The 9,957-nt window shown below is 34.9% G+C and overlaps 1 pseudogene; it reads right to left on the bottom strand.

Annotated features, from left to right (window-relative positions):
- Positions 1–297: 297 nt before the first annotated feature.
- Positions 298–6,615, bottom strand: LOC142636307 (G-type lectin S-receptor-like serine/threonine-protein kinase At4g27290; annotated as a pseudogene).
- Between the last annotated feature and the right edge of the window lie 3,342 nt (positions 6,616–9,957).

The raw sequence follows: 9,957 nt of genomic DNA, 5'->3' as shown, positions 1-9,957 counted from the left end.
CTATGTTTCCTCCTTTCCTAAAAATTTCCTACTTGTTTTTGTTGTCATTATCTCATCTCAGTCTCTCTCTGTGTAAGACAGCAAGAGAATTAGAATTTGGATCAAGCTGGTTAACCTCTCTTTCTCAAATCAGATCTCAGCCACCTATCTCTCTGAATTTTCTCTCTTTTTCCTCAGTGTTCTCTTCGTAAGTGCTAAAAATTAAAGGTCCTTAGGTACCAACAGAATTGACATAGCTTACTTGAATGTAGGAAAAGTTTACAGATTATAATCATGAACATGATTCTGTATCGACAATTCTCTATGAGTTTCGTTAGTACAAAGTCCTTACCGAGCCTCCAATAATGTAATTGTTATTTCATTGGTGGAAAATAATTCCTGCTTACTTGAGAAACAATGTGCTTCATTTGAATCTTTTTCCAAGAAAAAACCAGGTTGTTTGGGCTGAGGCAATGCACCCTCACTGCCCAACATCACAATCACAGATGACATGCTTGGCCTATCCTCAGGACGCTGTTGCAAGCATAAGAGGCTAATGTGGATGCAACGTAGAACCTCTGACAATGTGGACGATTGTCTGAAGCATTCATCAGTCAATTCTAATGGCCTTCCCTCATTCCACAGTCTCCATGCCTAAAAATTTAAAACAATTCTGTTAGGGGCACCAATTTTTCATCGACTTTTTCATTGTTACTGAAATAGTCAGACAACTTGTTAAGAAAATTGGGTGTCTATAGACTTAGAATATAAAAACGTGATTTATCATTCATTTGTCCAACATATCTAGATAAGAAATCAAGTATTTGAAACTTACATATCCAATAAGGTTAAGGCTGTGGTTTGAATGAAAAAGCCCTCTACTTTTCTTTCCGCATATGATCTCAAGCAACAAAATCCCAAAGCTAAAGACATCAGATTTTGTTGAGAATAGCCCATCAAAAGCATATTCCGGTGCCATATAACCACTACAGGATATCACTAGTGTTCTGTGAGAAAGACTAATTAAGGAAAGAAAGTAGATTTACATTAGAAGCATGTCAAGATATACTTACCAAGTTCCCACTACTCTATTTGTGTTTTCTTCTAACTGATCTCCTCCAAAAGTTCTAGCTGCTCCAAAGTCTGAAATTTTAGGATTCATCTCAATATCAAGTAAAACATTACTTGCTTTGAGATCTCTATGTATGATTCTCAATCTGGAATCTTGATGAAGATATTGAAGCCCCCGAGCAATTCCGCATATAATATTGAAGCGCATGGACCAATCTAACCGTGTACATTTTGTTTGATCTGGTAAGTTTCAAAATCAAGTTAATTACATAACCCTAAATTTCAGCCAAAATTGGAAATTTTCTATATTTTATGAAATATTGATAACATAGTTACACTAGCTCAACCAAATGTATTAGGTTTGTGGACTCGAACCAAAAATGAAGGAGTCTAGACTTTTATTGGGCATGTATTCATAAACCAAAATTTTCTCTTCTCCTTCAATGCAACAGGCTACAAGCTTTACAAGATTCCGGTGCTGAAGCTTGGCTATCAATCTTACTTCATTCTTGAACTCATTCAATCCTTGTCCAGAACTCCTTGAAAGCCTCTTGATAGCTATTTCTTGCCCATCTTCTAATATACCCTGAAATTTTCATATGCAGAAAGATTGCTAAAATCTGTAACAGAAGCATAATAAAAGATTGTTTCATCATCTACCATTGTTTTTGTACAAGCATATCACAAGTTTACCTTGTAAACAGGTCCAAAACCACCTTCACCAAGCTTGTTGTTGGGTGCAAAGTTGTCAGTGGCACCAACTATTGTGGATAGGTCTAAGAAAGGGAGCTCAAGGTCTTCCTTTTGACCTTCATTGTTTTGATGAATTAAAATTCCATTTGACTCCTTTTTTACTGAAATAGAAAAGAAATTTAGAAAACAAAAACAAAAGGAAAGAACTGAGTTATGAAGGAAACATGAAGTAATATATTGAGAATGACTGGGTTTAGTTGAGCTGCAATAATAACCAAAATCTCAGATTACTAAATTTCTTTCATAGCAGCAATGATAATGACTTATTAACGCAGATACTTTTTCCCAGAAAGATACTATCCAACTTGAACATTGAAATTAAAATGAAACTAAATCTAATACATAGCGATATGAGCAGAGTTATGCTTATATGGTGATTTAAAGGAAATCAAAGTACTATTAACAAAAAAAAAAAAAAAAACTATGCTAATCAAACTTGAAAAGCTTTAAAATTCAACTTGTACCAATGAAGACCAGGCCTAATATGCATCTGTTAAGATCAAAGAGAGTTGTAGCTGGATTCAAGGTCAGCTGGGCCTCCAAAGAAGAAGAGAGAAATAGAGAAGATTTAGAGAATTAGAGAGATAGAGAGAAACTAAAATAAGTTCATTTTTATTGTCTAACTCAATACAACAGTAATAGGGCTTCCTAGGTCACAGATGAAAGATGTAATTTTTGTTGTGGTAGATAGGCGTAATAAGTTTGTCCACTTCATGCCCTTGGCTCATCCTTATACTGCTTCCAAAGTAGCTATTCTTTCCTCGCAAAATGTGTTCAAGTTACATGGCCTTCCTTCTTCAATAGTGAGTAACGGGGATCCTGTGTTTACCTCTCATTTTTGGCAAGAACTAATGAAGTTACAAGGAGTTCAGCTTGCTATGTCATCAGCTTATCATCCACAAATTGATGGCCAAACTGAAGTAGTTAACAAGGGTCTTGAGCATTAATTGTGAGCCTTTGCAGCTGACAGACCTACTACTTGGGTGGAATGGTTGCCCTTGGCAGAGTTTTGGTTCAATACAAATTTCCACGTTTCTATCAAGATGACCCCATTTGAGGCTCTTTATGGCTACCCTCCCCCCAGATTTTTCGATTACATACCTGGTACAACTAAGGTTGACAGTGTGGATGTTCATTTGAAATCTCGACAGCAACTCACTGCTCTGTTGAAGCACAATTTGTTGGCAGCTCAAGAGAGAATGAAATTGTTTATTGATAAGCATAGAACTGAGAGGGAGTTTGCAGTGGGGGATTGGGTCTATCTTAGGTTACAACCTTAAAAATAAAGATTGATGAAACAAAGGCATTTGGGAAAATTATCTCCTAGATACTATGGGCCATTCCAGATTCTACAGAAGATTGGTCAGGTGTCTTACAAATTAGACTTGCCTCTAGACTCAAGACTTCATCCCACCTTCCATGTCTCTTGTCTCAAGCTTAAATTGGGCCAACATGTTGTACCAATTCCATCCTTGCCACCTGTGGATTCAGATGGCATTCTTAATCCAGAACCTATAGCTATTCTGCAGGACAAAACTCAGCAGCTGAAAAGTAGGACCATCACTCAAGTTTCAGTCCAATGGCAAGGAGAAAGTTAGGATGATGCTACTTGGGAAAATCTATATTTGCTTCGGAAACAATTCCCTCACCTTGTGGGCAAGGTGCTTTAATGGGGAAGGTATTGTTAGGATTGTAGAGTGTATTGCTGATGTAAGCTAGTAGATTGTATTGTAAGGCTGATGCAAGCTAGAAATTTGTTTCTGGCGGTTAGTGCAGCTAGCTACCAGCTGTAGATGGTTATGACAGTTGGTTATCAGTTAGAGTAGGATTGATTAAGGAATGTATAAAAAGGGGCATTACTATTGTATTGAGTTAGGCAATAAGAATGAACTAATTTCAGTTTCTCTCTCTCTAATTCTCTAAATCTTCTCTATTTCTCTCTTCTTCTTTGGAGGCCCAGCTAACCTTGAATCTAGCTACAACTCTCTTTTTAGCTCATTGAGTGTGAGATCAAATGAGTTGCGGCTTTGTGGTCGGATCTCGGAAAGGGAAACCTAGAGACTAAATTAAAATAACGGATAGGTTAGTGGAGCCACCAAAAGAGAAAGGGCTACCATTGGGTCAGTGTTGCTAAAGTGAGCCGTAATGGACGTCGGCTGCAAAGCGTGGTGGTATGTTATGATCCTAGTGTCTCACATGGATTTAGTATAAGCTTAACCATGTGTTTATAAGCTCTTTGGCATCCTCCCCTTTCAAGCCGATTTTCAAGAGTGAGTTTTACCCATGGATTTGTAACATTTGATATCAAAACCAACTACCACTCGAATAATTGAGTGTAGCTCATCGAGTAATCGCTAGAAGTTCTACCAATGGGTTTGTAATAGCATCTTGCTAATTTAACCACTCCAACAGATATATACTAATATGAGCACCTTGGCCTATTTATTCAAGAATGTCCACTTGGAAGGTGGAACCCAATATATATATATATATATATATATATATATATATATATATATTTTTTTTTTTTTTTTTTTTTTTTTCCTTTGGCTAAGTAATTAAGGAGAACGCAATGAGTGGATGAAGGCCTTATAAGTGTAAGCAACCATAACTCAGTGTCAAAGTAAAGTTATTTTACCTTTTAATTTTGTCCCGATTCTGCAAATATAAAAGCCAACTAAGAGTGTTCCAGAAACTACAGCAACGGCAGCAGCAACTGTCACTGCAATCTTGATCTTGGGACCATGTTTTTCCTCTTCATAATTGAATTTAAATAAGCAACAGAAATATAGTTAGAATACAGCTAAAAGATATGAAAAAGCAAGGGAAGCATTAAACATAATAAATTTTAAAAAAATTAAGCTATTACAAAATGGTGAATTACAAAGCTTAAACTTAATTATTTAACCATTATTCGAATGCTTCCCTTCACATATAGGTCCAACACTTGAGATTTTTAACTTTTAAATAGAAAATAGAGTGGAGACAAGGTTCAGACTCAATTTCATTGACTCTAATATCATGATAAATTACTGACTGTCTCAAAAGTTTAAGCTACTACAAAATAATAAAATTTAATCATAAGTCATTATTCAAACAAAACAAACAAAAAAGAAACAGAATGCAAAGCAACCCCACACCTAGTAGCTCTGAAGCTGACATTCTGATATATAAATCTTGCCCACCTGCTGGAAATTGTCTAATATCCATTAAATCACCAAACCAGATGGCGCAGCCACTACCTCCTCCTCTAATATCCGAGTTTGTATAAGCCATACAGGTGCAGTTGTTCAAGCATTTGATCCTGCATTCATCAAGGCTCATACTTTTGTTCTCCCAAGAATATGTAGTATCTGGCAATTTCAAGTCAACAAATTTAACAAACCCATCTGTATGGCAGCTCAATGGTTTATTGCGTACACAACCTTGAGACCACTCCATTGAGCTCCACAATTCTGGTGATTTAGGCTTGAATGCTTTTAGACATTGGCAGACCGGTGATGCAGTAAAGACACAATTTCCATTGGCTCCACAAAGTCCATAACTGTCACAGTAGTCCCTAGGTCTTGATGTATAAGCCTTCCAAATTTTCTCTGCTTCAACCCATGTATAGCGATCCCAGGTATGGGTGGTTTGGTTCAAAACAGAAATTGAGATTAAAGACTTGTCTTTGAGGGTGTACATGTAGTACACTTCATCCTCATTAGAGACAAAGCTGTAATCATAAACTGGATTGGGGTTTAAATCTGGTGCACCACTGAACCTAAGGCCATTCCATGGACCAGGACGATAGAACTTTTTGTTACCCTTCCAAGTATAAGCTTCAGGGTATGAATGAATTCCCATTTCTAACATCCCAAAAGTAAAATCTCCAGGAGATGGATCATCTGGTTTCTTCCATGCTGTTAAAAACCGGTTAACACCTTTCTTTAAGTCCCATCCCAACTTCATTCCTGGTAAAAATGTATCAGTCGGATAGTCGAAACTTTCCCACAAAGAGATTCTTGAATTTTCATCTTTCTCATCTGGTACTGTTAGTACAAGATTTCCAGAGTCTAAGAGCTTTAACACTGGATTCTTGGCTTGTCTTTGTGGTCTTGTTGACCAAACAACACTCTTATTTTGACTCATAACCACAACACTGCCTGTACTACTGTTTATCATCAACAAGCCAGAGTCATTGATCGGGTTGAGTCGATTTGCAACCCAAACAATAGTTTTCACTGGGATATTATTGTACCATATTCCCAGGTAGCGATTGTTGGAACTACTAGGACTGAAGAAACCCAGTTCGAAGTTTCCATCTTTGGAAACTAAGGTGTTTGCTTCACTGATAAATTGGGATGTATTAATGCTATCTAGTGCAAAGGACACTTTGGAGGATAAAAATAGTAAATAAGGATGGACAAGAATAAAGAAAATAGTGCCCATTGGTTTCTAGTTTCAGACCACCTTGCTCATCACTCACAACTTAAACTTAAACCTATATGTTGGACACCAAAAACAGCATAGATCGTTGACACTACAATGGCTGGCTTGTATTCCACATATACACATACACGACCAATTTGGTGTACTGAGTATTAGACCAAAGCTTTGCTCCACAGAAAAAGTGTAAACGGAATGAACGAAAATGTGACAAATTTTCCACATTTTAACCACCAGCACTGACTTTTCATGCATCAGAATGCCACGGTCCACACGGAATATTATAGGCATTTTATCTTCAAATGAAACTGGAGAGATGACTTGACTGCCTTGTCTCATTAGATTGTGAGGGAAAATGCATACTCTTTGGAAAGAGATGTCCATCGCTGTTGTAATATATATGGCTCGACTTTGGAAATCAAAGTCCGTTACTTTTTCTACTTGGTATTGGAAACCAAGTCACACGTATTGCTTGTTTTGCCGTGAACAACAAGGACTAGGAATTGCACTAGCCGACCTTAAGAGCATCTCCAATAGATTAGGTAAAACCAAAATACTTTCCATTGTAGAGAGTGTAACCAGGAAAAAACGACTCCAAAACAGTCTCTCTCAAACCTGATGGGCTATTGCAGATTAGCAACTGATTTTTTTTCATTAAAAAATTTCAGCAACTAATATTTTATTACTTCTTTCTCTTTTATTGTTTTTTTTTTTTTCTCTCTAGCTCCCTCTTTTTTTCTTTCTTTTTTTGAGAAATAAAAAAGGGGACTCACATATAGCAATCATTGTCTCACGCCCTATAGTACATTTGAGTAAGCTCATAGGTACCACTAGCTCGAACTGGAGCTCGAAGACCCCGAACTCACACACATCCCAGGCTTTATTGGTTTCTGAAACTTTCAGAAATTGCAATTACAGTCCTCATGAGAACTCGAACCTGGGATGTGGTGAAGCCACAGCAGTCACCTACCAGTTGAACCACACCCCCCGGTGGTTCTACCTACCTCTCTCTTGATAAAAGTGAGAAGAGACAGCTAGGATGTTATTTGATGAGTGGATGCCAACTGCTGACCTGACATTTACTTCAATGGTAATCTTATGGAAATTTAGACTATGTACTAAGCTAAGTCCATCTCTAAGTCCTTCAAGTTTCAGTTATTATAAGTGAGTCTCCTATTCTCCAAAAGCCCTTGTGCCCTTGCAATGAAAATAATTTTTTTTAATAATTAGGCCCAAATTATAAATGAGGTCTAATTTTGTGATCGTAGGAGTTCTAGAGAGAGACGTTAAAAACTATTTACCAAGGCCAACTCAACAACTTTGAGGGCCTTAAGGAAAAATTTTAAATGGGGTATTTTTATATTTAAATATTAATCAAATAATATATATATATATTGAATTTTTTTTATTTAAAATTTATTTTTCTTACTTTTGAGATGCAAAATTACTAATTAATTTTTTTTAATTTAAATTCCTCTAACATTTCTTTTTCAATTGATAATATAGCTAATCTACTTAATCTTTCTTGTGACATAGTAGAAAAATAGAACCTAATTATTGCTATTTTTCTAAAACCATGACCACTTTAAAGTCAAAACCTACACAAATAAAAATTAATTTAATACATAGTTCAATAAATTAGTGTCATTATAATATAAATAAATTGATATAATACACATTAAATTATTAATTAATATAATAATTTATAATAATAGATAAAGTGAGAAACCGTGTTCATATTAAAAAAAAAAAAAAAGTGAAAAACCATGTTGAGTAGTTACTGTGGGCTGCACTACACAGTTGCACCATGTGCAGCCTGTGCAGCGCAGATGTGACTCTTGTGAGCAAGCCAGCAGGGCCTGTACTATCTTCCTATCCCTAAATTTTAAAGCAAAAAATGTGCCCTAAGCAGAAAAGGGTCCTTGCAAAAAAACGTGTCCCATGATGGGACTCCCATCAATGAAATAACCTTTTAAAATATATATATATATATATATATATATATATATATATATATATATATATAATTTAAGTTAAATAAATAGAAGACTCTCATTTTCGGAAAGACAGAGAGGGAAAGAACTGAAGAAGATTATCTCTGGTAGAAAAAATTCAAGCTAGACTGACTGACTGAGTATATGGAAAAAGATCAAGAATCAAGATGAAGATGAAGAAAAGAAAGCTAAGAATATAGATGGAGAGTCAAAGAGATAGAGAGATGAGAGATTTTTCTTTTGTTTTTGAAATTTATAATATTTATTTTAGCATATTTTAAGACAATTATGTTATATTATTAATGAGTTTGTCTGATATTAATTTTGATTTTAGCATATTTCAAGAATGAGTTAATAAATTTGTCTCCTAAAATTTAATTTTGGTAGCTGAAATTTGACTCTTTTTGTTTTTTTTTTCTTTTTAATTTTCTGTATTTTAAAATATAATGAGACCTTTTTTAATGCATTTTATTGACCAATAAAAGTTTTTAAAATTTTTTTAATTAAAATATATAAATAAATATATTATATATATAATTTTTTTTTTACAAGAGGGCTTCTTTTATTTGGGGCCTCAGGTGAGCCGGCCCTGCTATTTACCAGATATAAATTGAAGGTATCTCTTGATGTGCAACTCGTACCAGCTATATAAACATTTTCCATAGGCGTAATTATCCCATCCGGACTCAAGTTTTTTAAAGCAATCTTCTTTAGCACTATAAACCTTCTGATAAAATGGTAGGTCCGGATTTTCATATATATTGGGCTCCGCAAAGCAGCTTCAAAATTGCGTGATAACACAGTGCACGAGGTCCTGGGTTTTCTACGTTTGTATGACCTTAACACCTTTCAACCCGTTCTCTAAGGCAAACATGCATTGTTTCTACTATATTAACAAGTTTGGAGGAATAAGGAAGCGAGATTGGAACTGAAGAATGATGGAAGGATGCAGTGGTAATGTCATTGGCTGGAACTTCCACTAGAAAAATGATAGCCCAATTCATCATCACCGCCATAAGTTTTTTCGTAAATTCCATAGTCAATGATTTTCTCTCACTCTAGATTTTATTTTTGAGCAAGTTAGACTCAACACAAAAGTCACAACTTGAATGTTGATGTCTATAAATATACGACTAAATGGCTATATGCATTTAAAATAAAGGAAATTTAGTCTATAAATTTGTTTATATTTGAAATATTGTTGTTCATAGAATTGTTCTAGAATTTAGGCTTATTGGAAACATGATCATTTTCAAGTCCCATGGCTCTCAAATTTAAGTAATGTCTTTTGGCTAACGTTACAAGGTTTTATAATTATTTTTCTATTAACACGTGTTTTTTCACAAAAGTGAAGTATCTTGTAAGAGTGTAATTTTTTTTTTTATAAATGAAAACGTGAGAATGTATGATCCAATAGTTATAATATAATAGATTAATGCACCAATTTGAAGATTTTTACAGAAGAAATTGATTTGAAATACTTTATATACAAATCAAATTAGAGACTGTGGAGTTCAAAACATCCTATTATTCATTGACAAAAAAAATTATATATGTTGAAGTTACTATTAATAAGCTTGTCCTTAACGAATGTGCTTATGGTTGGCGAGATTGGGAGTCAATCAAACCTTTGATTTTGTATTGTAGCACTTGTTAGGTTATCTTTCAAATCTGAATGATGTGTTATGTAATAAACTTTGTCCCAAAACTCTTTAGTTTTTAATGCATTTCC

The sequence above is a fragment of the Castanea sativa genome, chromosome 1 (genome assembly GCF_040712315.1).
Source record: "Castanea sativa cultivar Marrone di Chiusa Pesio chromosome 1, ASM4071231v1".
In the NCBI taxonomy this organism is placed as follows: Eukaryota; Viridiplantae; Streptophyta; class Magnoliopsida; order Fagales; family Fagaceae; genus Castanea; species Castanea sativa.
Note: the sequence above shows the minus strand (reverse complement) of the source record. Positions and strands in the feature narration are given on the sequence as shown.